Raw genomic sequence first — 6,437 nt, 5'->3', positions numbered from 1 at the left:
TTAATAGATATTTTATTGATCAGTCAGAACACACCTTTAACCCCTTCATAACCAACCACTTGTTCTGACTGTCATTTCTCTCCTGCAGAAGCTGACAAACTTCTCTACATCCCCAACATAGTCCTGCATTTCCCCTGTCTCATCTTCCAGTCCGTGGATTGTCGTATCTGCGCAATGTTTGTGCAAACCACATTGGCTATGGACTCCACCAATAAAGGTTCTTTGGGCTCCCTTCCAGGCAAAGCCCCAGGCCCTCCTTCACTGCACCCCCCCCCCCCCCCCCCCCCCCCCCCCCCCCCCCGCCTCGGCCCCGCTCCATGTAGCTGTTGAGAGAGCTGGGCTTGCAAGCACCTCTCGGCTCCTCTCCCAGTCTTCCTCCAGGGCATAGCTCTCCCTGGACTGACCTCTGGCTTCTCCATGACCAGATCACGGCACGAAAGTCACTTCTGAAATAAGTTGAGAGCGTAACAGGCATGGGACAGTCAAGCATCGCGGACCTGTGGCTGTGACACGAACACTACAGCGCATGCGTGTTCACCTTGAAAAGGTTTCTACCTCTTCCACTAGGGCTGTGCCTCCATTGACTAGTAATCCCTCAGGGGACAGTTAAGATACCTGTGCCTGAGTAGAACCGGCTGGCTGCCTCTGCAGGCCTGGCTCAGGCAGGACCAGTCCTCTCCAGCTGGGCTCGGGGGCGCCTTCCCCTGCCTTACCTCCCGCTTCGTGTCCCTCTGGACCAAACAGGGGCTCCACCCAGCCGCTGCGGGGGGGGGGGGGGGGGAGGGCGGGGGCGGGGAGATCTTGAAACTGCAGCTGTTTGCACAGAGGTCAGGCAAAGCCAAGCCCAATGCATCATTTTGTAATGGCTCTCTCTGCGAGCAGCTCTTACTTAAAGGGACCCCAGCTGGTTGACATTTGCCCCTCCCTCTTTGAGTTTTGGAATTGAAGGAAACTCTTGTAAATCTTCTAATGCTTGGGACGACGCATCTTACTGGAATCATAAACAGCACCACAACAGGTTCACCTGGGCACTTGGTTAAACAATAAATGCGGTCTGCTTTGTTTCCTCTCCCCCCAGCCCAGCAGGCCCCTGAGCGGCCGGGGGAGGGGCGGCTGAGCAGAGGGTTGTATGGCTTTAAGAGAATCAGAGAGGGAGTGTTCTCACCTTGGACTCAGAGAGTACAGTGTGGATGCTGATGTACGTGGCCATTCATTCGTCCACACCTACACGGCGTGGGGCCCAGTTCAAATGCCATTTTCTAGCTGTGTGCTCTTGGGCAGGTTGCTTCATCCTTCTGAGTCTGTTTTCTCAACCGCTCAGTGAAAGCACTCCTATTTAGGGTGATCCTGATGAGCGAGGGAATGGAGGGCGTCCGTGCTCCCTCTGTCGGAACTCTGCCCACCGCCTTCAGGTGGTGATGGAAAGCCTGCCTCTGAGGCCGGTCCTGGGTCAGAGAACCCCTAAGGCCAGGGAAAAACAGAGTTATGGATCACCTCGCCCCCACAAGGAGGGTTTCTACCAGAAAACCAGAAAAGACGTGTTGATGAGGATGTGGAGAAATTGGAACCCATGTGCAGTGTTGGTGAGAACGTAAGATGTGCAGCCACCATGGAAAACAGCATGGCGGCTCATCAGAACATTCCAGATAGAATTACTGTATGATCCAGCAAGTCTGCTTCTGGGCATGCAGGTTTCCCCGCTACCTGAAAGAAGTGTTCCTATGAAAACTTTCGTAAGCTGAAATGGCAGAAAGCAAAGAGGTCATTACCATTAATTTATATGGGAAATTTTTTAGGATTCCCAGATCCAAAGAGTAACCTCTCTTAGGCTTTTCTGATGACTTAGGATGCATTTTGCTAACAGACGCACAAAATAAATCGAGACACATCACAGATGTGCACGGACACAGTTCAAGGCTGTGGTGGCTTAATGCCGAGATGCTGGGTGTTAGCTCCCGGGGGAAGGAGCCCCAAAGGGCCACGCTTGCCACTGGCAGGTGAACTGCCCCATAAAGGCTTGTTGCAAAACACACGCTGAATGCTCTTCTTGCTTTTTTACCTTTTTTCACAAAAGCAAAAATCCTCTTTGGATTCCTTTGGGTTAGCAAAAACAGGTACTAATGTAGGTCTTTTGTAAAAGCAAAGTGCCTTGATGCAAAGTTTCAAAAAGCTGGGCATACCTGTATACCCAAAAGAATTGAAATCAGGGTCTTGAAGAAAGATTTGTGCACCCATATTCACAGCAGCAGAAGTCATGATAGCCACAAGGTAGAAGTAACCCAGCTGTCTGCTGACGATGAATGGATAAACAAAATGTGGTAGATGCATACGATGGAATATTATTCAGCCTTAAAAAGTGAAGAAATTCTGACATATGGTACAACACGAATGAAAGTTGAGGATATTATGTTAAGCAATAAACCAGGTACAAAAAGACAAATATTGTATGATTCCCCTTATAAGATGTACGTGGAGCAGTCAAGTAGAATGGTGGTTACCAGGAGCTGGGGCAGCGAAGAATGGGGAGTGGCTTAATTGATACACAGTTTTAGTTTGGCAAGATGAAAAGAGCTCTGGAGGGGCGCCTGGGTGGCTCAGTCGTTAAGCGTCTGCCTTTGGCTCAGGTCATGATCTCAGGGTCCTGGGATTGAGTCCTGCTTCGGGCTCCCTGCTCGGTGGGGAGCCTGCTGCTCCCCTTGCTTGTGCTCTCTCTCTCTCAAATAAATAAATAAAATCCTTAAAAAAAAAAGAAAAGAAAAGAGTTCTGGAGATTGGTGTCACAACAATGTGAATGCGATTAACACAACTGAACCATACACTTTCAAATAGCTAAGGGTAATTTCAATGTTGTGTGTATTTTACCAGAGAGACAGACCGAAAGACTGAGTTAAAGTTGTGGAGCAAACCAGTAAAGATTAGAGCAGAGGGACGCCTGGGTGGCTCAGTCGGTTAAGCATCTGCCTTCGGCTCAGTCATGATCCCATGTGCTGGGATCGAGTCCCGCATTAGGCTCCTTGCTCAGCAGGGAGCCTGCTTCTCTCTCTGCCTGCCGCTCCCCCTGCTTGTGCTCTCTCTCTCTCTAACAAGTAAATAAATAAAATCTTAAAAAGAAAAAATAACTCTTAAAAAAAAAGATTAGAGCAGAAATAAATGATATGGAAAGTAAAAAACAACAACAGAAGTGATAGAGCGAAATGATAGTGATGGTAGTGACCAGTAACAGGTTCTTCCAGCCAGGATGGAGTGAAGCCCTCATCGTTCCAAGCTGGGGCTGGAGATCCGTGGTCAGCTTTGTTGGTCGAGTTTTGACCTCACCTTCGAGAGTCTGCAAATGAAACAGGGTGCATGTGTGTGTGAAAATGTAGACCTTTCATCTGTTTTATTTTCTCTACAGTTGTAGATAATAATAGTAATTAAGTATTAAACTGGGCTTTGTGTATATCATCACCTTCAATTTTTCCAGCAATCCAATTAAGTAGGTGTTCTTAGCCTCAATTTACAAGTGAGGGATGCAGAAGTTCAGGGGACTAAGTCAGAATGGCACGAGTTGTGTAATTAGCCAGCTGGCACAGGGCATATAGCTTCGGTTGTCATGATGGTGGGCGCTAGGCGCTGGGGGCAAAGGTGTGCCTGGCGCTGCCCTGGGGTTCCTCGGGACATACACAGTGACAGAGACTCAAAGCAGAACCTTGAGGTTACGGAAGGGGGCCTCACAGAGACTTGGGAGTTCATGAAAAGAAGAGGACACCGAATTGGCAGAAAAGAGAGAAGTAAAGGAGGCCAAAACCCTAGGAGATGGGAGGGAAATAGTAGATTGCAATGGAAAAACAGTATTCATTAGGGGAAAAGGGAAACGCAGTTACAAACAAGATTTCCTACTGTGGATAAAAGGTTATCGGGCTGGGAAAACCCTCTGGAAGGAGTGCTACCGTAAGCGCATTTAAACCCACATAATAATAGCTAATATTTACTGAACGCTGATTGTGTGCCAGGCCCTATTCTAAGTTCTTTATGTACAATGGTGCGTTTAGTACTTGCAACCGGCCGATGAGGTAAGTCCTGTCCATTGTACTCGTTCTGTATATGGAAAAACTAAGGTTCAGAGAAGTGAGGTGACTGTAGTCCCCCATCACAGAGCCAGCAGAGCCAGGATCCGGATCCGGATCCGGATCATGTGACTCCGGAAGGCAAACACCCAGTTCCCACGCTGTGTGGTTTGGAGATACGGAGTAATCATCCAGCCAAAATTAATTTGGCCATGGACATATAAGTACCAGTGTTGTTTGGTCAGTAATTCGTATTTCGAGACTGGCTCATATTTTGTGCATTGTATGAAGTCACAAAAGGCCTACAGATGCATGTGAGGAGCTGTAAGGGGCGGGGGTGGGGGGCAAGGCTTAGAATGGTAATGATGCTTGCTAACTGTTGTTTTGAACAATAAATCATGACTTCACCCCTGCCCATCCTGTATTCATCATAGAGCCAGCAGACATCTTGAGGGGAGCTCGCAGAGATCAGAGGGACCTAAATTAGGCAGGAGGGAGTGTTTCTAAGTGATGGAAATCCAACTCAAAGGAGCTTGAGCAAAGAAGAAAATCCGTTGGCTCATCCGCCAAGCTTCAGGAATGGCCTGGAGCGGAATCAGCAAAGAAACACAGAAACTGTCCAAGAGACTCCATGAGGCACCAATCCCTAATTAAGGCTCCACACTAACCTTAGGTCATCCTTGCTTAAAATTTGGTCAAAGGTCTGTTGCTTGAGAATCGCTTGGAGAGGGAGGTGGAGGAGCATGTTAAAAATGTAAATTTCTGGAAGGGAAATTCTAGACCTTGGAAATCAGACTCCCTGGGGATGTGGCCTAGGTGACTCTTGCAATTCAAAATTTGAGAACCGGTGGCTAGGTGATAATAGCAACAAAGTGTGTCATGTGATCTGTTCCCATGCCACGCTGTCCCATGGAAACCGTGCTCCTTTCCTGATACCTCGCTGAGTAGTTAGTTACATAATAGTGTGATTAACTGAAGCCATTTCCCCCACTGGACCGTGGGCTTCCTGAGAGCAGGAACCACATCTGTTGGTACAGTGCCCTCCATCATATCCCCACGGAGCTAAGCTCGGTGTCTGGTGCACGGTGAGTGCTCAATAAATATTTGTTGAATAAATTAAGTAAGTGAATGAATGAATGGCTACAATGACTTATGGTCCACGGAGTACTCCCACATACTTTGCTCATTTAATACACACAACAATCCCCCGTGGGGGAGGTAGTCTAGACGTTATTATTTCATTTTTCAGGTAAAGGGAGAAAGTGACTTGCTCAAGTCACGTACAGAGTAAATGGTCCCTCAGCTCTCATCCTGGGGTCTTCCAATGGGCTCATTCACACAGGGCTCTACAGGGCCCACGGAGCTGGCGGTTCATCATAAGGATGTTCCCAGGAAGGCAGAGAGGGGGGTCCCATTCCCCAACTGATCTGCAGGCCTCTTTCCTGGGCACTCCTTTGAGTTTTATGGATCTCTTCCTGGTTCAGCTCAACTTCTTCAGCTATGTTATATCGCACGGACTCCTCTCTGCTGGGCTCAGGAAAGGAAATCAAAGGAAGACAGTAGGAGAAAGAAGAGTCCAGTTGTTCAGAGACCTGTAAACAGGTCTGACCTACAGACGACAGGCAAAGAGCCTCATGTTACACCCAAATATCCCCAGCCCCAGTCTGCTGTCTGTGCACCCCAGATGAGAAGCACCCCCACATCTAGCAGCGGAGGGGCAGCCTGGGCTTGCCATTATGATGAGGGCAAGTAGCACCAATCATCTGCAAAGATGGCTGGAACCCCGAGGTGTTCTGTCATTCAAGGTGTCACCAAGTATTTGCTTCGCACCTCTCATGCTCCTAACAATCTGCTGGGTACAGTGGAGGGAAAACAAGAACGCAGGATGCAGACGCTTGCATGGAGGAGCACAGAGTGTCGTCGTGTTGGGAAGAATGTGAGGTTATGGCACAATAAGAGAAATTAAAAAAATGTGTTACATGCTGGTTTTAATGCTGTGGGAGGGTAGGAGCGAGCTGTTTGGGCCAGAGGGCAGAGGAAGTGTCATGGAAAATGTGACTGAGTCTGGAGACGGTTGTAATTTTGAAAGGCTGTGGACAAGGGGAACATTCCTGAGAAGGCAAGAATGAGCCTACAGAGGTCTGGCCAACAGGAAGAGGTCAGCGAGGAGGTCGTCTGTATATTCCTTCGACACTGGGCTCTACCCCTCTCTAGCTTGTCTATATATCTCTCCTTTCAAACGGGAGGCTCATGATGATTATGATAATAGATACTTTAAAAAGTAATAAACATCTCAATCATCTACTTCATAGGATTGTTGTTGTAAGGATTAGATGAGTTAATGTATGGAAGGAAATTTTTTTTTTTTTTTTTTGGAGAGAGAGAGCGTTC

General features: G+C 48.0%; 1 long non-coding RNA gene across 1 annotated transcript; it reads right to left on the bottom strand.

Annotated features, from left to right (window-relative positions):
• Positions 1 to 266: 266 nt before the first annotated feature.
• LOC144381752 (uncharacterized) lies at positions 267 to 2,542 on the bottom strand. The gene is made up of 3 exons (XR_013447531.1): positions 2,499 to 2,542; positions 1,166 to 1,461; positions 267 to 446 (listed from the first exon to the last, which is right to left on the bottom strand). It is a non-coding gene; the product is annotated as an uncharacterized LOC144381752 (long non-coding RNA).
• Between the last annotated feature and the right edge of the window lie 3,895 nt (positions 2,543 to 6,437).

This window comes from Halichoerus grypus, chromosome 5 (genome assembly GCF_964656455.1).
Source record: "Halichoerus grypus chromosome 5, mHalGry1.hap1.1, whole genome shotgun sequence".
In the NCBI taxonomy this organism is placed as follows: domain Eukaryota; kingdom Metazoa; phylum Chordata; class Mammalia; order Carnivora; family Phocidae; genus Halichoerus; species Halichoerus grypus.
Note: the sequence above shows the minus strand (reverse complement) of the source record. Positions and strands in the feature narration are given on the sequence as shown.